This window comes from Cnephaeus nilssonii (assembly GCF_951640355.1).
Source record: "Cnephaeus nilssonii genome assembly, chromosome: 11".
In the NCBI taxonomy this organism is placed as follows: domain Eukaryota; kingdom Metazoa; phylum Chordata; class Mammalia; order Chiroptera; family Vespertilionidae; genus Cnephaeus; species Cnephaeus nilssonii.
Window position 1 is genome coordinate 41,482,968 of NC_137082.1, and position 24,023 is coordinate 41,506,990.

Genomic DNA, 24,023 nt, shown 5'->3' on the forward strand with positions numbered 1-24,023 from the left:
CGGCCCGGTGTGGCTCAGTGGTTGAGTGTCAACCTGTGAACCAGGAGGTCACAGTTCCATTCCCGGTCAGGGCACATGCCCGGGTTGTGGGCTGGATCCCCAGGGTGGAGCGTGCAGGAGGCAGTCGATAGATGATTCTCTCTCATCATTGATGTTTCTATCTCTCTCTCCCTCTCCTTTCCTCTCTGAAATCAATAAAAATATATTTATATATTAAAAAAACAACAACACAGCATCAGCAGATGCCAGACATCATGAGCACTCAGGGACGGAGCTGGAGGCATCCAGGGAAGGCAAAAAGAAAATTCCAAGTTAACTTTTAAAATCAAAGTTGATCTGTTATGCCCACTTTTTAAATTTTAGCAACACTAGACATGATGTTTCTATCTTATTTTTTTAATGATTAAATATCAATTCTTGTATTATGTAATAAGAGAGAAATGAAACACTCAGGAATAATGTTAAGCATTGTCTTTTTGCTAAGCCCATGTAGATCACTGTGGCATATAAATGTTAGAGTTCAAACGCTGAATAAAGCAACTGACCTTGAAGGCCACATTGCTGATCCTCCTGTTTGATCCTTATGAATTTCAAATTCACAAGTGTATAAAAAACTGTATAAGTAAAACTGTCTTGGAGACGTCAATAAACATAGAAAAAAAATTTTTTAATCTGAAGTTGGAAAGGTAAAGCAAACAAGGTATTTTCTCATCTTTACTCACATACGTAAATCCTTAAAAGGATTAAGAAATATTCAACTGGTCCGTTTCTTTAAAAAGTCCTTTGAAAACAAAAATGCAAGAGTTCACATTTACTCTGAACATGAGGAAGGTTTGACAGGATTCGCCCTGTGCATGACTCCCTCTGGCCTGGCTCCCAAGTCCTCACTGCAGCTGTAAGGACATCCTGCTGTATGTTTGCATATAGTAACAGCTTCGGGAACTTAACAATTAAAAGTGTCAGATCTTATCATCCGCTGAACTATGGTAGGCTGGCTTCCAATTCAGGGCTGGGTTGGTGGGAGACCAAGAAAAAGAAAACTCCTCAGAAAATATGTGTGTGTGTGTGTGTGTGTGTGTGTGTGTGTGTGTGATGGTCGCAATTACATCTGAATATGGATTTTCAATAGTTTAGCAATCCTACTCCCGGCCAGAGAAATTATTTAATTTAAATTCTCAGATACACTGGGCCTGATGGGCAGCTCAGTAGTTTAGAGCGTTATCCTGATATGCCAAGGTCAGAATCAATCAATGAATGCATAAATAATGCATTCTCTCTCAAAAAAATTATTTTTAATTAAAACAAAAAAAATCAATAATCAGATATACTTGCCTAATCCTTACATTTTGCAGCCCTAAAAATTTTTTTTAAAAAAATAGTTTTTATTGATTTTAGAGAGGGGAAGGGAGAGGAAGAGATAGAAATATTAATGAGAGTAAAACATCAATTGCTATCTTCTGCATGCCCCTCACTGGGGATCAAACCCACCACCCAAGCATGTGCCCTCACCAGGAATTGAACCATGATCTCCTGGTTATAGGTCAAGGCTCAACCACTAAGCCACACCAGCCAGGCCCTAATAATCTCCTAATTGGCTTTGGCTGAGGGGCTGCCTGATGGAAATAATAAAGTCCACAATTTGTGAAAAACATATTTCTTCTGTGAACAGTTTTACCCTGAGAAAGAAGATGAGGTCTCACACTTCCTTTTTCCTTCTGTATTCCAGAACACCCACGCCTGCTCCTCACCCTAGCCAATTAGGAAATGGTTTCTAAGTGGTCAGGAATCAGGCTCAGCAGCAAGGTCCCTGATTCCATTTTCATTTGGACAGAAGACAACATCCTCGTCTCAACAATTCGTGTATATGTGTGGCTGGCCAACGCTAGCTGTCAAACAGGGCTGTGTTTGCATCAGCCAGCTGTTTAAAATCCATAAAAGCAGAACCACTGTTGGTCAGATGTGAGCAATCTCCAGAACACCAGAAAGTAGGCCTTAACTGCTGGTCAGTCTACATCACAATCTTTTGGGGGAACTACAGAGAAACCAAAGGGACTAACACAGGAGTCTCTACTTTCTCATTCTCTTGAGGTGAATGAGAAGCATAGCAGTAATTGGGTTACTGGTCTAGGCTGAAGTGGAAATATGAATTTCTGTTCTTGCCAATAAACAGGTTACTCTGATCATATTTCTTTACTCTTTATTCTTGAGACTGTCCCACACCGGTCTGGAGAGCTTTGTGACTTTTGATAATACTACCATGTAGACTAGAACAGCCCCTATTTGAGAGCTCTGAGGATTGTTAGAGAAAATTTCCAAATTCTTCATTTTCACAAGAAGAATCTGGAGCTCAGAAAGGATAGGTGAGGTGAATGTGAGGCCTGTGCCTCAGCATCCCCATCTGTAAAGTAGTGATTATTGTAGTAATTCAATCATCAAACAGTTATTGAATGCCCACTAGGTAACAGATGCTTGGGATGAATAAAATATGACGGCCCTCTTCTCACGGGGAGAGAACCCGTAACACAGGATTATCACAGTTCAATATGGTAAGTGCCAGGAAAGGGTGATGTGTTCCCGCTTCGGTGGAAATTTGGAGAAGCCGTACGGGAAGAGCTGGGGAGGCACTCCAGGCCAGAAGGATGTTAAATCCAAACAATGAAGAATTGTGTTCCCTGGAGAAAGGGCAGAAGGGGCAAAGGTGCCTGCCCTCTCTCTTTGGAATTCTTGTGGTAATAAGATATTTCGTGTGATGGTGCTTTGTAATCGGCAAATCCCTGCACAGATGTGAGCATGAGGTTAAGTGACTTGATCAAGGCCACCTACAGCCAATGCATTACAGACTCCAGTCCAATGTCTGAGTTACACCACTCATTCATTTAAATCACTTCTCCCATATGTTCAGATCCAGACATTTCCCTAAACCCAAGTGAATTTTTGATACACTAAAGGCATCCCAAAGAGGTCCGATTTCTACCTTCCAAAGAGTAGTTCTCTGCCTTGACTCACCCCAGATGTACCCCTGTTGGGTACAGAATCTCCAGGTGGGGGCTCAGGCATGAGTATATTTGATGCTGCCCAAGTATTTCTCATGTGAAGCCAAGTTTGAGAACCTCATTTATTGCAAAGCCAAGAAGGGGCTACACACTCCCACATACAGGAAATTCCTCTGTCCCCTCTGGTTTATACATCTTAAAGAAGCCTCCAGGCAACATGAGATCCATGTGTCTTCAGTCTAGACTGTACTATGGTTCTTTTAGGAAAACAGATTTATCCCCTGAATGATGACTGGCCTGGATGAATATTATGCTGTCTTTTCTGAAGAAATTCAGGCTGATAGCGAGTGGGGGTTGCCCAGAAGTATGACAAGAGAACAGACTGTCCAGACTAAAAATGCTCTGCAGAGAGGCCATAAAATAGATAATATGCAGTTTCTAGGAGAGAGGGTGCACCTGAAGGAATGCAGGCAGGATGGCTAAGATGATACTGAGGTGGATTTCTGTTTAATGAAAATACTAACAGCTTCTTGTGGTCCTTTGAAAGTGATGACAGGCATGCAATAGGGAGGACTCAAAAACAACTCTTTTTTATCCTCACTCAAAAATATTTTTTCCATTGATTTTTTTTTTTTGAGAGACAGTGGAGGGAAAAGGGAGAGTGAGAGAGAGAGAAACATTGATGTGAGGGAGACATATCGATTGGTTGCCTCCCGTGCCCACCCACCCTGGGCCAGGGATGGAGCCTACAACTGAGGTTCATGCCCTTGACCGAGAATCAAATGCTCCATTGGTCCTGAGCCAATACTCTCACCATTGTGCCAAACCTGCCAGGGCAACAACTCTATTTTTTATGTTTCCATTTCCTTTAATAGAGGACCCATCTATAATAATAAAAGCGTAATATGCTAACAGCGGGATGACCTTCCAGATGTCATTCCGGACGAAGCTGCAGTGGCAGGGGCTGAGGCAGAGGGGTTAGGGGCGATCAGGCAGGCAGGCAGAGTGGTTATGGGCAATCAGGCAGGCAGGCAGAGTGGTTATGGGCAATCAGGCAGGCAGGCAGGCAGAGTGATTATGGGTGATCAGGCAGGCAGGCAGAGTGGTTAGGGGCAATTAGGCAGGCAGGCAGAGTGGTTAGGGGTGATCAGGCAGGCAGGCAGAGTAGTTAGGGGCAATTAGGCAGGCAGGCAGAGTGGTTAGGGGTGATCAGGCAGGCAGGTGAGTGGTAAGGGGCAATCAGGTAGGCAGGCAGAGTGGTTAGAGGTGATCAGGCAGGCAGGCAGGCCAGCAATTAGGAGCCAGGAGTCCCGGATTGTGACAGGGATGTCCCACTGGATTGGGCCTAAACTGGCAGTCGGACATCCCCCGAGGGGTCCTGGATTATGAGAGGGTGCAGGCTGGGCTGAGGGACGCCCCCCTCCTAAGCACAAATTTTGTGCATCGGGCCTCTAGTGTAAAATAATAACTTTAAAGATAACAAATAGCCTGGCTGGTGTAGGTCAGTGGTTGAGCATTGGCCCATGAACCTGGAGGTCGAGGTTTGATTCCCAGTCAGGGCACATGCCCGGGTTGTGGGGTTGATCCCTAGTAGACAGCATACAGCAGGCAGCCAATCGATGTTTCTCTCTCATCTATGTTTCTGTTTCTCTACCCTTCTCCCTTCCTCTCTCTAAAATTTAAAAAAAAAAATCTATTAAAAAAAATAAAGATATCAAATATGCCTGGTAGGTGCTGCCTAAAATGAAGTCATAAAATTCTTGCTTACATGATTCACAAAAGAAAGTGTAAAAGAAAATTAAATATTGAGGAACAGACAGAAGCCATTTCCTTGACCACATATCAAAGGGCAGGTGATGACAGAGCTGATGTCCTTTCAACAGCATGGCTGGTCTTCCATGTCCTGTGTCTTTGCTACACAAAGTGAGGTCTGCAGACCAGCAGCATGTATAGCATCGAGAGCTTGTGAGAATTACAAAACATCACCCCCTGCGAAACCCGGGGTCTACATTTTCACAGGATCCCTCAGGAGATTCCCATGCAATTTTGTTTGAGAAGGGACTGGGGACACTGTGGGAGGAGCCACTTTCTGGAAGGTCCCTGGCATCCATATGGGGGCATGATCAGAGGCCAGATTTTCTTTAATTTCAAGTATTTCCCCCACCCCAGTTGGAACATCTTATTATTTCCCAAGTCTGAAGAACCCCAAATCATTCTTCAAGCTTGCACTCCAATGCAACGCCTTCTTGGAAAGCTTCCTGAACACCCCAAACTGAGTTAGTAACTTCCTTCTCTGTGTTCCCAGAGCCTCACGGCTTCAGGCTCGTCCCCATTCATTCACTCACCCACTTTTACTAAGTAACAAGGTCCAAGAACTTGCTTATTCTCTTCTGGTATCTTACTGAAGGAACAAAAGTCTTTGAGTTTATGTGATCAGGCCAAGGTGGGTTCTTTTTATCAAATACAGCCAACTTCGAAGCCTTCTCTCATAGATCATCCTATATAATAAAAGCCCAGTGACCAAAAGGCAGAACAACAAGAATGACCAGTTGACCAGTCGCTATGATGCACACTGACCACCAGAGGGCAGATGCTCAACATCCTGGTGGTCAGTGCACTACCAGAGTGGAAGCGCTTCTTGGCTGACCAGGATGAGCGGCTGCTCCCGCTGCGAGCCCCGGACCAATGGGAAGGAACCAGGCTGCGATTGTAGCCTCCTCACCCCAGGGTCCTCCTCCTCGCTCCCTGCTGCCTCCTCCAGACGCCCACAGGCCACGCAGTGCTGCCGGGCTCGCAGAGCTGACCCTGGAGGCTGGGAGGTGGGTTCGTGGCTGCTGCGGGACTGAGGCCTACTCTGCTGCCTCTCAGTGCTATTGTCCCTGGGCCTGGACCCGAACCGGGTCTCCTGGACAGGTGAGTGGTCCGGCTCCAAGGAAGATGCCAGACCATGGAACAGCTGCTCAGAGGGCAGGTCCACAGCTGCTTGGCTGACCAGGATGAGCAGTGCTCCCACAGCGGGCTGATCCCCGCATGCCACGCCCCCCACCAGTGCATGAATCCCATGCACCCGGCCTCTAGTCTTTTAATAATGGCAGCTAAAGCCGGTGCCTGGAAGTGTGGGGAAGGCATGCTTCTGGCTCCCTGGCTTACTCTGTAGAACAGCTACTACACTTTAAGCACTGCCTGGGGCCAGGGCTGTTTTAGCAGACCTTAAAAAGCTGCTCTTCTCACCAAGGTCACAGCCTAGTCTAGTCTAAACAGACAAACAGACCAGCAATGACAACGCAGTTTAGGAATGGCATCCCCTGGACCCACATCTGTCCTGCTTCTCACCTCCTTTGGGTGAGGTCACTAAGGAATCCTAACACACCTTTCCCTGCAGTGGCCTGACACTACCTTGGAATCCTTCTCATCAAAAAAACCTCTAGGCCCGTGTCTCTCAACCTGGAGCCGGCATCAGAGGCCCCTGGAAGGTGCATTCAGACCCAGATTGCTGGGTCCTACCCGCAGTTTCTGATTCGGTGAGTCTCGATGGGGCCCCAGTTATGCCCATGCTGCTGGTCCAGGAAAACCAGTGTCTAGGCCACTATTAATACTCAGGCCGAGGTGGCACACGAGATAAAAGCTGGCTACTGTTTCTGGAATGGCACCATCCGAGCTGGGACGGGGATGGGACAGACAGGTACCAGAACAAGGGAGGGGCCCCTCACTTTGACCTGGGAGGGAGGGTGGGAGGAAGGGACTGAAGGAGGGAGAGACTGAGGGAGGGAGGATGAGTAAAGCTGAAAGAACAGGACATCTTCCAGGGGGAGGCAGCACCTGGTCAGCAGATAGAGGGGGGTGGGGAAGGAGAGCCAATGCTCCGAGACAGAGGGAACAGACCCTGTCCCAATAGAATTCTAAGATCTCAGGCAAGGTTAGCAAAAGCAACTGCGTCAGGAATAAAAACATTCCTTCTATTGAAAGCATTTTAATGACCAAAGATAGTCGACCCTCCATACCCATGGGTTTTGTATCCTTGGATTCAACCAACCACTGATTGAAAATATTTGGGGGGAAAACATTCCAGCAAGTTCCAAAAAGCAAACCTTGAATTTGCCTTGTGCCAAGCAGTAACGCTGAATCCACTCCAATGAAGTGAATGAAGTGACCTGTAGACACACCCTGCTGTAACCTATACAAACATACCACATCATTGTATACAAGGGACTGGACCTTCTACAAATTTTGGGGGTCCTGGAACCAATTCCCTGCAGATACCAAGGATGACAGTATTTCATTGTCATCCTTCTTCCTTTTGTACCGAATGCTTGCCTCCTTATACAATAGCCCGAGCTTTAGAAGAGTGAATCCCAATGCCAGGATTATGAAATAATAATAACCCTGACATCTGAATATCACTACTAAGAATATGTGCAAATGTGGGGTGCTCAGTTAGCCTAAAGATGGTGCCTGCAACAGTCCAGAAAATGAACAAAGAAATAAAAAATCTCAGGATCACCTTTTAAATAGAAACTGATTGGGACAGAGGGAAGGATCCAGCAAACTGGACATAAAGAGTGATGTTAGAGCTGGGAATTTTGCTGATTATCTTCTAAACTCAGTCCCTTCCTTTCAATAATGGAATGTGTTCTAAAGGTTCATGAAAAATAGGAACCCCCCACATGTTAAAGGAAGTTTTAAAAAATCAAGAGTTGCTTGAGTACAAAGGAGAGATACTATCATCTCTGTCTAGTAAGAAAGGTTAAAATACAGCCAGATATGGACGATAACATTGCCTTTGAACACATTGGAACAGAAAAATGATCTGTAACAACTTAGAGCTTAGTCAGACACATTCTAAAGAATACAAAGTCTGCCAACAGGAAGTCAGAGGAGAAATAATTCTTAAAAGATGTGAAGCATTCAAATATAAAACTTTGAAGACAATAAATGTTATGACATTCATATTAAATTCAAAGGGTACTCTGGACGGGAGATCATTGCACAATGCCTAAGACAACGTAGCAAACAAAATTTTACTAGCAAGCAAAATGCACTTCAGTTCTTGTAACCTTTATATTGCCTTGTCCTGTGCCAAGTGCAATTAAAGCCATATTATACTTACTGGTTTCCTTACGTCACATGCAGAGGAACTTACATGTAAGAAGACATAACTTCATCAAGTGAGGATTAAGAGCCGGTCCTGAGCACTGAGGCTGGGCAGCCGGGGCACAGTGTGGATTTCCTCTTCTTATTCTCCCTTGGTCTTTGCCATGAGTTTCTTTTCCAAAACTGGCTTTTAGTGCCTTATTGATTGCACAGCTTTACGAATTTTCAACTTTAAAAAAAGGAGTCTTGTCACTTAAAAATGCCCTAAATTTTGTCAAACCTCCATGATCAGGAACATGAATGTTGGTTTTATTTTTTCTAAAGATTTAGAATCTCTCAAAATGGAGGGGGGGAAACCTTTATAGTAAAAAGGCCTCATTTGAAATTTTATAAACCTCCGAAAGGAACCTGTAGTATTCATCGTATCAACATAAAAATACTTTCTAAATGTGAGTATATGGAATGATCAAAACAGAACCTATTGTATTTATCTGCCATCAGAAAAGCATATGTTTCATTGCCTTCTTAGCCTGCAATGCTTGAAATTTACATCACGTACATTTAAAACTGGAATCTTATGGCCAACGAGACCACAAAAAGTCATGGAATTACATCAGAAGGGTAACCTGTAAGACAACAGGGCCTTGATCTGAAGCACAAAGAAATGGGAGCTTAGAAAATGAACTGAAGATGATCACTGAAGTGAATTTTGGGAGTGTTCGAGCCCAATCCAGGCCACTGACCACCCACCCACACCCTGCTTCCCCTTGGGTTCCTCATCTGTTCCATGGGGATAATATCTGTCCTAATTGCTCCCAGATGAGAAAAATTTAAAGTGGCCTATCAACAATAAGCATTGTTATTACCAGCCAAGGCCAGAGAACTGGAGAATGAGTTGGCCAGATTTGACATCTCTGAACCCACGCCCTGTTCCCCAATACCAGGCCACTGTTTATTACAAATCATAAATATTCATTCAAGAGCAGGAGAATAACCCCATACAGTCATTTTGAGAGACTAGGAAAATCAATCCTCCTTCCACCCCATTCCCAAATTTCAAAAACTTGCATGAACGATCCAGGAGTGGTCAAGTGGAGCTTAAATACACAGCCCTATGTTCCAGATGTTCATTCCTGAGTAGTGTTGCCAAATGAAATACAGGACACACAGGTAAATTTGAATTTTCAATAAATAATACATAACTTTAGTGTAAGTATGTCCCAAGTACGGCATGGGACATACTTATGTTAAAACAGTATTTGTTTATCTGAGATTCAAATTTAACTGCCCTCTATTTTTATTTGCTAATCTATTTCTGGATCATCTGTACTGTTTTAATAACCATCTGCTGTGAGGTTCTGGAAAGAACCCTCACCTTGAGAGTGTAGAAACCTGAGTTCAATTTCTGGTTTTATTAATTACTAGTTCTGAGACCTCAGGCAAGTTCTAGTTCCTTCACTTACAAGAAGAGGCCAACAAATACCACAGGACTGAGTGGGTAAATGCTACATGTGGAAAGGACAGTATTCCGCTAACAAAGGCAACACCATTTTGTCGTATCACCCTATATACACTATTAGAAAGAGCACTTTGGTTTTTAAGTGAGGCCACACAAGCCAATTCAAGTACCCTATTTCCCACGAGAAATTCCCTAACTTAAGAGAGTTCCCATTGAATACAAACTGGCTGTCTCCTGAATCTGATAAGCATTTTGCTCGGTGTATGGTGGGCCTGCCTATAGGACGACCCCGAACCAGCTCTCCATTGTCCTCTTCATCCAGAAAGTAGGGCTTATGCATTTGCACAAATGCTTTTATGGTTCAAATGTAAACGCTTTATTGCTCAAAAATAGTTGAATGTGTGATTTCACAAAAATAGTCAAAATTTAAAGGCTGTCCCTATAGAGTTCCTCAAACCAATACTCTGTGAGGTTTCATGTCTCCAGCCAAGACTTCTGAATCTGTCCAAGCTTGACCTCTGGCCACTTCTAGGTGTCCAGCAATTGGAACTGAATGTGACCAAAGCTAAATTCTTAATCCTCCAGTCTCAACCTCTGTCTCTGACACCATTATCTTTAGCTGCTTGTGTTAGAAATTTGGAAATCACTTGATACTTCCCTTCCCTGAGGTTCTCAATCTGATGTATCTCCAAGACCAAGATTCCCATTCTAATTCTAAAATGCAGCTTCTACCCTCCATTTCTTACTCCACTCCTGTCACCCTGGCCCAACCCCCATCATCTCTCATGGGCACAGTAGTCACCTGATGGTCTTGGCCTTGCCCCCAACCATTCCACATCATTGCTGAGTTATCCACTGAAACCAGAAATCACATCTGGTCCCACTGCTTAAAAACTATATTAATGCCTCCCCATCAGGTTGGTCCCTGCCTACACCCCAGGCTTCTTGGCCCCACAATCACTCCTTCTCACAGTTCCAAGGTCACAGCACTGAGCTCTGTCCACAGGGTCTCTGCACATGCTGTTCCCATTGGCTGGACCAGGGAACCCCTGACTGGTACCTTCTCATCCTTCAGGTCTCAACTTAAGTATAATTTCCTCCAAGAGACCCTCCTGAGCTTCGTGTGTGTGTAGTAAGATATATATATATAATGAAATTTACCATTTCAAAACATTTTCAGTGTACAGTCAGTGGTAATAAGAAATTCACATTGTCATGCAACCATCACCACCATCCATCTCCAGAACTTTTTCATCATCCCAAACTGAAACTCTGTGCCCATGAAACATTAATTCTCCATCCCTCCTCCTCTGGGCCCCTGGTAATCCCTATTCTACTTTTTGTCTCTGTAAATTTTTAAAATATATATTTTTTTATTGATTTCGGAGAGGAAGGGAGAGGGAGAGATAGAAATACCAATGATGAGAGAGAATTATTGATTGGCTGCCTCCTGTACACCCCACACTGGGGATCGAGCCTGCAATCAGGGCATGTGCCCTTGATCGGAATCAAACCTGGGACCCTTCCGTTCACAGACTGACGCTCTATCCACTGAGCCAAACCAGCTAGGGCTGGCTCTGTAAATTTGACTATTCTAAGTACCTCACATTAGTGGAATTATATAATATTTGTCTTCTTGTACCTAGCTTATTTCACTCAGCATTGTTTTCAAGGTTCATCCGTGCTGGGACAGAATTTCCTTCTTTTTAAAGACTAAATAATATTCCATTGTATGGATACCCGACAATTTGTTTATCTATTTACCGCTCAAAGGCCATCTCATTTCTCTCAGAGCATTTTAAAGTAAGCTCTTGTTAGTATCTTAGTAATGTCTCATTTTCTTTTCAGTGCTTCTCATAGATCACAATTCTAATATCCGCTTGTTTCATACCTCTTTTGTTCAACATTTTGTTTATTATCTACTCCTATCACCCCACTCCTAACAGCCTTGTAAGTTCCACAGTGGGGAGGAGCATGTCTGTTTTGTTCATCCCTGTATTAATCACCAGTTCCCGACATGGCCTGGAGTGTAATAGGTAATTAATAAATAATTGTTGAATCATTGAATGAAAGAAAATCATTAGGCCACCAGAAAGCCACCAGCCTATGTTCCCTGGCAAATTCCATGGACTTTGTATTCAACTGTGAAAGAGAACAAATTAATGCGTGCACACACATGCACAGACACCTTTAGTTCTCTGGGCACCACCAACTGCCTTTGTAACATGGAAGTCAGTCTATTTGTGACGGGCACACAGCTCCATTGCCTGCGTTCTTTCCCAGAATGCATCATGTGCAAAAGTAACTTGCATATTCGGCCATATAGAGAAATCAAGGAGGTACTGATTAATGCTACAACATGAATGAACCTTGAAAACATTATGCTAAGCTGGGCAAACACAAAAGACCACATATTGTATGATGCCATTTACATAAAATGTCCAGAACAGGCAGATCCATAGAGTCAGAGAGCAGAGGAGAGGATGCCAGGAGCTGAGGGCAGAACAGAACACGGGTGAAGGCTAATGGGCACAGGATATCTTTTGGGGGGTGATGAAAATTTCCTAAAATACATTCTGGTGATGGTTGTACAACTCTGTAAATGTACTAAAAACCATGGACTTGTACTCTTTAAAAAAGATGAATTGTATGGAATATGAACTATATCTCTGTAAATATGGGGGGCTACCTGTTTGATAGTTGGGAAGTTTGCCTTCTCAACGCATGCACAGCAGGCGAGGAAGGGAGCAGGGCCCAGCCAGCACCTGCCAGGCGTCCTCAAACTACGGCCCGCGGGCCACATGCGGGTGTTTTTGCCGTTTGTTTTTTTACTTCAAAATAAGATATGTGCAGTGTGCATAGGAATTTGTTCATAGTTTTTTTTTTAAACTATAGTCCGGCCCTCCAACAGTCTGAGGGACAGTGAACTGGCCCCCTGTTTAAAAAGTATGAGGGCCCCTGCTAGACCATCCTCTAAACCATCTTCCCTCCAATACAAGTAGAGGCCGCTGCTTCATGTACACCATCTCCATCCTCACCACAGTAGGAAGACATGCTCTGATGATAAACACAGTTTAAGTTCTCTGAACCACCCAAAACCTTATATAAATATACGCATTTCTGACGAGCCTCTTTGTAACCTACTATGAGTGATCTGAACGCTGCCCATTGAATTTACAAACTCAGATTTCCGTGTACAGCCCAGGCTCTGCCAAGAAAGTTATCTTTAGTTTTTCTTTCTCTCACATCCCATATCCAAGCTGTCTGGAAATTTTGTTGGCTCTACCTTTAAATATATACATCCACAACCTTCTCTCTCAGACACCTCACCCAGGTGAGTCCAAACCTCCCGAATGGCAGTTTACCTGGGAGCCCTCCCCCGGCCTGATCTCCACCTAGCAACCAGAAGCACCCTTTGAAAATGCAAGTCAGATCACAGATCACGCTGCTCCAATGGGCAATGTCCTGCACTGATTCTCCCCCCGCCCCCCCCCCCCCACACTTTGCATAAAGTCAAAGCCAAAGTCCTTCCTCACTAGGCAGCCCTGCAGAGGGGGCTCCCTACCTCTCTGCTCTGGTCTTTTCTTCTCCCTCCCCTCCCAGCTCAGAGGCACCAGGACCAGCATCAGACTTCATCAGAGGAGCCAGGCACTCCCATGTTGGGGCCTCTGCACCAAGATCTGTCCCCTCTGCCAGGGACACCTTCCGGGAAACCTTCATGATTCACCCTCTTCCTGGTGCAGTCTTCGCTCACACACCACGGCCTCCACTCTACAACTACATCCCGCTCCCTCGGCCTCCTCCCAATCCCCTTTACCCTCCTCAGCTGTATCTTTTTATCCCTGAAGCACTTATCTTCAAGCACCCTCTAATCTACCTATTATCTTTATTCTCCCCTCTCTAGACTGTGAGCTCCCCGAGGGCAGGCTCTTCAAGCTTGACTCACTAAGGCACCAAGTGCCTGACACACAGGATGTGCTTTCTAAGTATCTGCTGGCTGTCTAGCTGGCTGGGGAAGTGGGGCCTGCTTGTTTCAGAATTTGTAAGGCTGAGGAGGAGGGTCTCCAATGTGGACTGACTGGAGAAACTTGAAGTTCTCTAGGAGAAGCCATGAGTTTATTTCTTTAGCCATTCAAGACAGAACTCAGGAAATGAGACCAATAGTTAACTAAGAGTTAGGGCCTGGGCAAACTTTCTTCAGCTTTCAGAAGAGTGTTGGTCCGAGTAACCTCAAAGACACATTGGAATTATCACCATGTTTTTCTATGTAATGGGAAGAGCCCAAGACTGCTAAAAAATTTCAATGATCTTAATCAAGCTGAGCTAGACAAAGTATCAAAGCCGAGAGATGAGCCATGTCAGCCCCAACATCCTTTTTTGTGGCTGTGACTGGCGTAGGATAGGAAGGTGGAATAATAGCCAAGGATGGTGGTGTTTGCTAATATTAAACATGCAAATCCTTATGTTGGCTAATTTTCAGGGCTCGGTCTGAGCATAAACTCAGATGAGAGTCTATTGTTCTCTAGAAAATTCAAAGATGTGCCGAAACCGGTTTGGCTCAGTGGACAGAGCGTCGGCCTGCGGACTGAAAGGTCCCGGGTTCGATTCCGGTCAAGGGCATGTACCTTGGTTGCAGGCACATCCCCAGTAGGGGGTGTGCAGGAGGCAGCTGATCGATGTTTCTCTCTCATCGATATTTCTAACTCTCTATCCCTCTCTCTTCCTCTCTGTAAAAAATCAATAAAATATATTTTAAAAAAAAAGAAAAGAAAATTCAAAGATGTCTTTAACGCAGACTGACATCCCATCATTAAAGAAAGGCCTCTGGTTCATTCTGCTATGCATACAAGCACCTTCTCATACAGCCATCCTACAGTCTGTGACTGACCTTTGACCTTACAGCTGATTTTGAAAACCATGGGTTCTGCCCTTAAGGTAGAAAAACCTGACTTTTAATTATTCAATTTTTCAAACATTTAAATATCAGTTTTCCTCACATTCTAAACCATCCCACCACCACCACCAAAATAATTTTTAAAAAATTCAAGTTATTTCTGGAGGAAAGTGAAGGATTTTTCCCCTCCACTACAGAATGTCCTTCCTAGAAGGCACAGCTGTGGTCTGCAGAGGTCTCCCGAGCTTCATGCCCACACTGGCACCGAGCACAGTGGCAGCCACACCGCGGGCAATTGGGTGATGGCATGCCAAAGGACTACCGGCTTCGTAAGAGCAGCTGCCAGGGAAAAGGAGAAGCGTGTGGCTGCCTTACACGTGTCTTCACACCCCCATCCTCCCGAAGCTTCCTGAGTTCTTATCTCTAGGATGTTTTGAAATGTGATGTTATACACCACATGTCTCTGCCCATCTTAACTACTTTCTATGAAAGATAAGTCTCACAAAACCGGATAAGATCTCAACTACCACTGTGAACAGAGACTCGTATGCCCATGTTCATAGCAGCACTATTCACAATAGCCAAAAGGTAGACAACACCCCAAGTGTTCATCGACAATGAACAGGTAAACAAAAAGTACCATGTATATACAGTGGAATGTTAGCCTGGAAAAGTGGAAGGAAATTCTGACATAGCCTACGACATGGATGAACCTTGAGGACATGATGCTGAGCGAAATGAGCCAGTCACAAAAGACAAATATCCGCATTGCATGATGCCACTTAGACCGGTATATGGTACCTTAGAATAGCCAAATTCACAGAGACAAACAGAACAGAGGTTATCAGGGGTGGTGGGGAAGGAGAAAGAGGGAGTTACTGTTGAATGGTTACAGAGTTTCAGGTGGGGATGATGAAAAAGTTCTGGAGATGGATAGTGGCAATAATTGCATGATACTGTGAATGGGCTTAATGCCACTGAATTCACACTTTAACATGGCAAATTTCATAAACATTTTACCACAACGAACACAACTCCCATAAAATAAATTTCTGCCCTAAGGTGAGATCATGAGGAATCTCCTCTCCTCCCAGAGTTGTTCTGATCCCAAAAACAGAGGATAGATTTTCACTTAATTCTCACAATTTCTGCACTCTGATAAAACCCACACACTATTCTCCTTGTTCGTCACAAATTATAGAGGCTTAGAGTCCCACACAAGTTCTCAGTGCCTGGCTTAAAGGCCCTCACGTTTGTGTCCATAGGAAACCTGACCCATCCATATCCTCATTTTAAACCACCCACCTCCAATGGTGATCTGTTTTCTGATAGAGAACACTGAACATTTTTTTTTTCTGGGTCCACCAATCATATACAGATCTCAGAGAATGGGGTGAGTTCACTGTGTCCCAAGAAGACAGAGGAAGGGTTTGTGTACAAGTCACATTGCACTTTATAAAATCAATAGGCACCCAACCCATGGAAGCTTCCGGGGACTGCGTGAGGGGAATGCTGGGTGCCTGAGAAGTTCCAATGAGGATATTCCAGCTCAACTCAATATGAGTAAAGGTTAAAAAACTGATTTCAAACACGGCCTGCGCTTAATCAAACAAACCTCAACTCTGGTGAACAAAAGCCACTCAGCAAAGAGACAAAGCCATAAACGACAGCCCTGTAAATAACGACCTGAGCTACCATCCAAAGGTCAGGTGACACATGCACTCAATGCAGAAGTGCCAGGCTTCTCAGTCCCGCTGGGCAGGTGGCTGTCACCACTGAAGGACTTCCCCAGAACAAGGGGGACTTCTGTCCCCTCCGAAGTCAGTGGGCTTCCCACCTTGACCCTCCACGGCTTCCAGGCCCAGCCCTCCCTTAGTAGATGCAAATTCACTAGATTTGGAAACTGGTCGTGAAACAGAGCTCAGAGCTGGAAGTGGCTTGGGCCATCCTCCAGGGTCTAAGGCAACCCTCTCTCCATGCAGGAACAAAGTCCAGGGCAGGGAGAGAGAGAACATCTGATCCACTTTCCTGCCGAAGAAGAACAAGAACACACAACTCAGACCTTCTGAAAACCTCACAGGCTTCCATGAAGCAGGGAGGTAATCCATAGTGTAGTGCCTGGAGAAGATGCTCAAGTCATTTTAAAAACTAATGACTGAATGAATGGGATAGAACCAAGGGTCCCTGTCATTAGCAACACTCACCAGGCACCATCACTAAGAAACCACATGGAGAGCACAGATCCTATAAAAACACTCAAGGTTTAGAAATTCTGAATTTATATATATTTTTAAGGGAAGAATAGATATATATTTTTAAATGAGCACAGAGGCTGAGGGAGAAGAAAGACAGATAGGAAGTAGGGGACAAAGGAGACACAGCAGTACTCAGGAGCCCCAAGGGCCTCCACTGTGGAGGAGGAGCACCCAGGTGAGAGCAACCAGGGACCACGTGCCTCTGACTGGGTGGGCATGTCCCTAGGTCATGGAGCACCCTGGGCCTTTGTGTCACCCTGGGACGCCCGTGCTCCAGAACCTCGCCCCTACTCTAGGGTGAGAGCAATAAGCACCTATGTTTGCTAAATAAAGACTAACAGAGTGATTCCTGGTTCCTCACAGTGTAGGAGAAAGGGAATTGATAACTGAGCAATAAATATTTACTGAGTGATAATAACAACACAACAGTAATGCCTACTCTTTATTGAGCTGTGTGCTAAACCTTTTTGATTAATTCTTTCATTTGGAACTCATCATACAACCATGTGAGGCTGCTGTTCCATGTTACAGGTAAGGAAACTGTAGCCAGAGGGAGGGATTAAGTGACTTACTCTAGGTTTTGATGAGACCTGTATTCCAGGCTAGGTCAAAGGAATCCAGAGTGTGTGACCCACCTGTATTTACCACTGCCTCTGGGCTCAGTACACACTGCAACCAGTTATCAAACATCTAGCCCCCATTGGGCATGGTTTTGGCAACAATTTATTTAAAAGTACAATGCATTGCCCAGATGGAGTGGCTCAGCTGGTTGAGCATCATCCAGTGCACCGAAAGGTTGCTAGTTCCATGCCGGGTCAGGGCACATACCTGGGTTGTGGGTTCAATCCCCAGATGGGGTATGCACGAAAGGCAACCGGTGGATCTCTCTCTCTCTCTCTCTCTCTCTTTCTCTCTCTCTCTCTCTCTCTCTCTCTCTCTTCTCTGAGTATGTCCTCAGGTGAGGATTAATAATAATAAAAAATTAAAAAGTAAAAATAAAAGTGCAGTGTATTTTAGAAGTACTAGGAACAGTACTTATGTGTTCCTAAATGACCAGATAGTAAAACTTTCTTTGTCTTCTAAGAATAAAAATGAGAAATAAGGCACGAGTGTGCACGTGTGTACGTGTGTGTGTGTGTGTGTGTGTGTGTACTCCATAATGCCAGGTCTTCAGGGACACAGGACCTCAAAGATCTTAGACTGGGCATTATTTTTAGCTAGGACAGGGATGGGAATTCAGGAATAACACAGTTAACAGAATAAAAAAGGACAAGCTATCTTTTTTTGTGTTATTAAAACTCTTCTGGCAGCAAATTAATTTTTTTCTTATCTTAATAAGTAACATGACACCTACAGGCATGACTACAATTAATCTAATTGAATGTTGCCAACAAACAGGCTTTAAAACTCACGAGATACCTAAAGATACCATAAGTTAAAACTTCCCAGGAGATTAATCTAGAAGCAAATTCTAAAATTGTTTAAGAAACTTTAACGGCACATCTCTTTAGAGACACAGGTTATGAATGAACCCCATAAAACTTGTTCTGGTGCCTAAAAAGCAAGTTCCTCTGCATTCATAAGAGCATAGGCTTCTTTTATAATGATTGAAACTGGAGAGCAAAGGTAACTAGTAGATTAAAATATCTCTGGGGCAGATTATAAGGATCATCTGGATTCCGTGAGTGTTGTTTATGAAAAACAAAATGGAATTCATATTTATAAGGCAATAAATCATTAAAAATACCCCCAAATACCTGGGCATCACACTACTTACAAACACATGTTTAATAAAGAAAATAAGAAAACAACATTCGAACCTCTACCATGTACAAGAGACTTTCACCTGTTCTCTCATTTAATTTTCTCAATTACCCAAACACCTTGCTATCTTTTTTTACCTCAGCAAATGAGTAAACTGAGGTCCAGAAAATTTAGGAATTCACCTAAGGTTATACAATTTTGAAAGTAAATAAATATATTAAAAATAAATTGTAAAAATTAAATACAACTTAAAGTAAGGAAAAGAATCAAAATCTGCGGGAATTTAAATCCACATGCTTTCCACTATTCCTTGCTTGAGAAGGAAGGAAAAAGGAAAGAAAGGATTGCAGACAGACAGGGAAAGTAATGGTCACTGCCATTAGCACTAAGATCCCAGAGCCTGAAATCCAGGTAACACATGGAACTAATCCTAAACTTGGCTTACACCTGCAGGCTTCTTTTTGGTGAGCCATTTGCCTTACCAAATCATTATTTTAAAGCCTCAGTTTAAAAACAAAACAAGCCCGGCCAGCCGGTGTTGCGCAGTGGTTGAGTGTCCACCTATGAACCAGGCAGTCACAGTTTCAATCCCCAGTACAGGGAGTGCAGGAAGCAGCCGATGAATGCTTCTCTCATCATTGATCTTTCTATTTCTCTCCCTCTCCCTTCCTCTTTGAAATCAATAAAAATATATTTAAAAACAACAACAACCACCACCTCCTTCTAATTCTATCAGTAACCAACAGGTAATAAGTACACACCTGTATGCATTTTCCTGAAAATAAAACCAGGTGGAAAGCTTGAACGTTGAAGGTAGCCACCCCTGCTCTCACACAGATGGCACTTGTGAGAGAGTATTGAGCTGCCTGAATCTTGTTTGACCCTTAATAACAGACACAAAGAATCACTAAAACGCACCAAAGCACCAACCACTGGGACACTTAAATGAAGAAAGCCTCCACTACCTAGTGAAAACCACTAGGAGAATTCAAAGGGGTTATTGCAGGCAGGCCAGACAGTAACCAGCAAGTAACGATTCATCATCCTTTGCACAGTATATACAGTTATAATGGGTTTTAATAAGGCCTGCAACAATAGCCCAGAGTTCATGAATGGCATTTTAGTTCTAACACAAAAGGACTCTTGAGAGTGAAAATGAGAACTTCTACTTCAGGTTTTGTGTTGTTTCCTCTTTTTATAGGCGCTTGTATTTACTATCACTGCAGACTTGATCACACGTCACTTTTTCGTTTTTGCTCCTAAAAACAGCTCCCCTTGGCCCATAACCTACTGCGTGGCGGGCGATATTCAAGCACTTCGCCTGTGGTGTGTCCTTTCATTCTCAAGGAGTGAGACAGACCTTGGAAGGCAATGGAGCCAGGAAGAGGGGAGAGAATCTCTTCTCCAGCCAACAGGGCGGGCGGTTTCCGGGAAGGGAACTCGGGGGCGTCCGGAGCTACCCAAGTGCTTGTAGCCCGCAGGGACGGCGCGGGCAGGCGGAGAGGGTCGGGTCGGGTCGAGGGGGGCTCACTGGGTGGAAATGTGGCCAGCTTCCCCTTACTTGCGCTTGTCAATCCCGCTCCCCCGTTCTGTTCCCCGTCTACAGCTGTCACGGATCTGCATTTTGAGTGTCCTCCCCGCGGGGACCCTGAGCGCACACCCCCTGGGATAAGTTGTCCGGACTATTCAAGCTTTTCTTTCGCTTGGGGAGGAGTGGGGACCGGGGAAGTGAAAACACTCGCCATTCTCTGCAAGCCCCCCCCCCCCCCCCCCGCAACAAGTTGTCCCTCCGCACACCTAAAACGAGGTGACACGACTGGGCACCAAACTGGGAAAAGTAGATGGGCTGTAGTGGGGTCATGCGAGCCGGCGGATACCACCCTACAATCACCGGGAAAAGTGACTTTTCCCCCACCACCTCCCAGCCTGCGTAAAGGCGCACGGAACGTGTCGGGTGGGCGCCTGGTCCAGCAGCAGGCGCGGTGCAGGCGCCCTCGCCATCCTTCTCCGCAGGTGCGGCCAGGTACATAGGGCCCTAAGGAGTGTTTGGACGCGTTGACATCGGTTCCCAAAGGCGGCTCCAGCAGAACCTCCGGAGGGGCAGCAGACACGGCAGGGAAGCCAGCGGCACGTCCCAGGGACCCGCAAGCCCCACCAAGCTTGACCCTCCGAGCTTAACCCTGGGCATGTGTTACCAGTGAGCGAAGGACCCAAACACTTCGCGCGAGTTCCCTCTCTTCCCAACAGGTGAAAACCCCATGGACCTCTCCACAGTGCCGTCTGCCCGTCCAGCTGTGCCTCCCCATCTCCGAGGCCGCGAAGGCTCCCGTCCCCTCACCCAAGTCCCACGCGAGAGGACTCCGGAGCCCGAGGCTCGCGGACAGCTGCTGCCACCGCATCCCGGATCCCCAGAGAACGCCGGCCCCGGGACAGACAGAAGACCCACGGGGGCGCCGGGGTGGGGAGAGGTCGGAGGCCCCCGACGCCGCGCCCCTACGTACCTGGCGCTCGCTGGGCCCCGGTTGGGGCATCCGCCGGGTGCGCGCCTCTCCGCGCGATCGCTGCGCACCTGGCCGCCGCTGCCGCCCGCCCGGCCCCAGCTCTGGCCGCCGAGTTAGCGCTTCATGGCGCACGGGGCTGGCCCGGGGCCCCGGGAAGCTCGTCCAGTTGGCGGCGGCTCCTCCGGCTCTCGCGGCTCACCAATGGCTCCTCGCCGATCCCCGCCCCGCGTCCGCGCGCCCTCCCTCCGCGGCCGCCCTTTTTCTCTCCGCTCCCAGCGACCGGCCAAACTGGTTTCTCCGCTCCGGGTAGGTGCCTCCCGTCTCCCTCCGGCAGCCACGGCCGCGGCGCACGGCAAGGGCTGGGGGCGGGCCCAGCCGTCGGCCCTCCCTCTGTCCCTCCCGGGGGCTGAGCGGAGCTAGACAGCGAAACCCTGGGCTGACAGACGCGGCCCGGGTAGAGCCCCGCGCCCTCGGTGTTCCCCCGCGGCAGGCGGGCGCCCTGGGGGTGGCCTGCGCCTCGCCAGTTCCGCGACCCGGTAGCTGCGGCCGCTCTCGGCTCCCAGATGCTTCCGCCTCCCTGGGGGCCGCGCTCGCCACCCCGCCCCACCAGCCCCGCGTCCCTTTTCCGCTGCCCTCGGCTGCCCTGGCCGCCGCCCGGGGTCGGTGACCGCGCCAGCCCGGAAAGCTGTCTCGGTCACGGCTCGCCCGGGACCTGAGCTCCCTCGGTAAGGGGAGCTGTACTCTCTCCATGCCAAGTCACGTTCCGGGACAGGTCGCTGAATACAAGTCGCGCGGAGGGTGGGGAAAGAGACGGTGCCAAAAGACTTCGAGAAACATATCCTGTAATTGCAGCAAGTAGGCTCTTTTGCCGAGACCAAACTTCCTCACCTTTACAAGTTTGGGGTCAATGGGAGCCAAGATGCGGCATTTGAATGGCGCGGTGTCGTTGGAAATGTTGGATTCGCAGGCGTGGTTGACAGCTGGTGACCCGGCCTGTGATCCGCACCTTCCTGGCATGACAGCACACTATGCTCCTCCACACGCCAGAAGCTCCCCCTTCAGCAGAATTTTACTGCTCAGCTGCAATGGACAAGTCTCTGGGATAAGAATGAAGGAAAGTGGAAGATGAATCAGAGGTTGCTTAAAATGTAGTAAGGGAGATAGGACTCTAGTTCCCTGCAGGTCACAGGCTTAGGTTATTGACCTGAGGGTTCAGGCTCACAACTGGGGGCTGAAGGAAGACTTCATTGAGGAGGCTATGCTTGAGGCGGGACTCAAAGATGCACACTTTTAGGGATCAGAGTTGCATGGAGAGGGTATTCCACCATATAATCTTAAGGTATATGAAAGATTCAACTGATACAGTTAGACCCTAGACTGCCCTGGTTTTCTTGTTCATTCGTCACACTTGATCTTTGTCTAGGTAGTGCTCATCATTTAATTTCTCTAGGACTCAGTTTCCTCATTTGTAAAATGACACTGGACCAGATGATCTGAAATGGTTCCCTCCAGGGCTTATTTTCTGAGCCCAACAACAAAGCAGAGGTACAGAGGCCTGGAGACAGGGCCTGTTTAATGACAGTGGGGTAGACCAGTTGGCTGGCAATGCAATGGTACTGCATAAGGCTACTGAGGGAGTTGGAGTTTGGAAGCCCTTGAATGCAAGCAGCACCTACAAACCATTGAAAATTTATGACCACGACAGTGATGTGATCAAGGTTGTGTTTAGGGAAAGTAGTGGGGATAGTCTGGAAGAGGATAAGACTGAAGTACCTCTCAGGGGGCTAATACAGTAACAAAAGGTGGGCCTGAAGGAGTTGGGTATTGTTTCAAAATTAACAAGCATTTATTAAGTGCCTACTATGTGCTAGGCACTGTTCTACTTGCTTGGATGCATCAGTGAACCAATCAGGCAAATTGTATCTGAAAACGTGACAAATGCTTTGAGAAAAATAGACGGTGGAAGTGAAAAGACAGATGCACTTCCAGGGACAGCTTGGGAGAATGGCAAAGACACCGAGTGGTCAGAACTTGCAACTGACTGGCAGACAGAAGCATGGATGGTGAGCCAAGTTCAGCAGATTGGGTGATGGCATTAGTAGGAACAGCAGAGTCAGGAGGAGGGAGGCCATTGAGGAGGGCTCTGTAAACCTAGGAATCAAGCAATGACTCGACTAAAGGAAGGATTCCTCTTCATGTAGATCAACCAGCAAGTGCTCAATCTGTCCAGGAAAACACTGCCTAGACGAGAGACTATACTAAGACACATCCAATCCACACCTACCCTCACATTTTTAAAATTTTATTTTTAAACTAGAGGCCTTGGTGCATGAATTTGTGCACGAGTAGGGTCCCTCGGGGTGGCTTGCACGGATTGGGCCCCAGCTCACACCCCCAGCCTCGCAGCCCTGCAGTCCCGCCTGGCACCCCTCCATGGCCTGGCACCACCCCCTCACCTCCTCCACCATCTCACCTGCTCCACTATCCCACCTGCGGGGCGATCAATCAGGGGCGGCCCCCTTCCCCTCCCTTGCACCCCGCCTGGCTCCCTCAGTGCCTGGGAGCCAGGCGGTGGCCCCACCCCCCATCACCGCCACTGGTCACAGTCTGCAGGGCAATCAGGGGGATCGGCCCCTGCTCACACCCACCTTGGCCTGGCGCTGCCCACTCACCTGTTCCACCATCCTGCTGCGGCCCTGCTCTCGTCAGGGCCCATCAGGGCTGGCAGCGCCTCCACGCCACTGCCACATCACCGACGACTTCCATTTTGTGCACCGCCCCCTGGTGGTCGTGCATGTCATAGCAAGCAGTCGAACTCCCAGTAGAACAATTTGCACATTAGGCTTTTATTATATAGGAAGATATGTTTTTATTGATTTTAGAGAGTAAGGGAGAGGGAGAGATGAAACAGTGATGAGAGTATTGGTTGCCTCCTGCACAGCACTGGGGATTGAGCTCACAACCTGGGCATGTGCCCTGACTGGGAATTGAACTGGCCACCTTTCAGTGCATGAGACAACACTCAACCAACTGAACCACACTGGCCAGGGCCCCTTGCCCAATCAT

General features: G+C 46.6%; 1 protein-coding gene across 1 annotated transcript in view; it reads right to left on the reverse strand.

The window, feature by feature from the left end:
* Positions 1-21,344, reverse strand: part of ATP8B1 (ATPase phospholipid transporting 8B1) — a 111,620-nt gene extending 90,276 nt beyond the window's left edge. The window contains exon 1 of the mRNA XM_079783546.1: positions 20,958-21,344. The gene's annotated coding sequence lies outside the window, so the exon portion shown is untranslated. The remainder of the gene's footprint in view (positions 1-20,957) is intronic.
* Between the last annotated feature and the right edge of the window lie 2,679 nt (positions 21,345-24,023).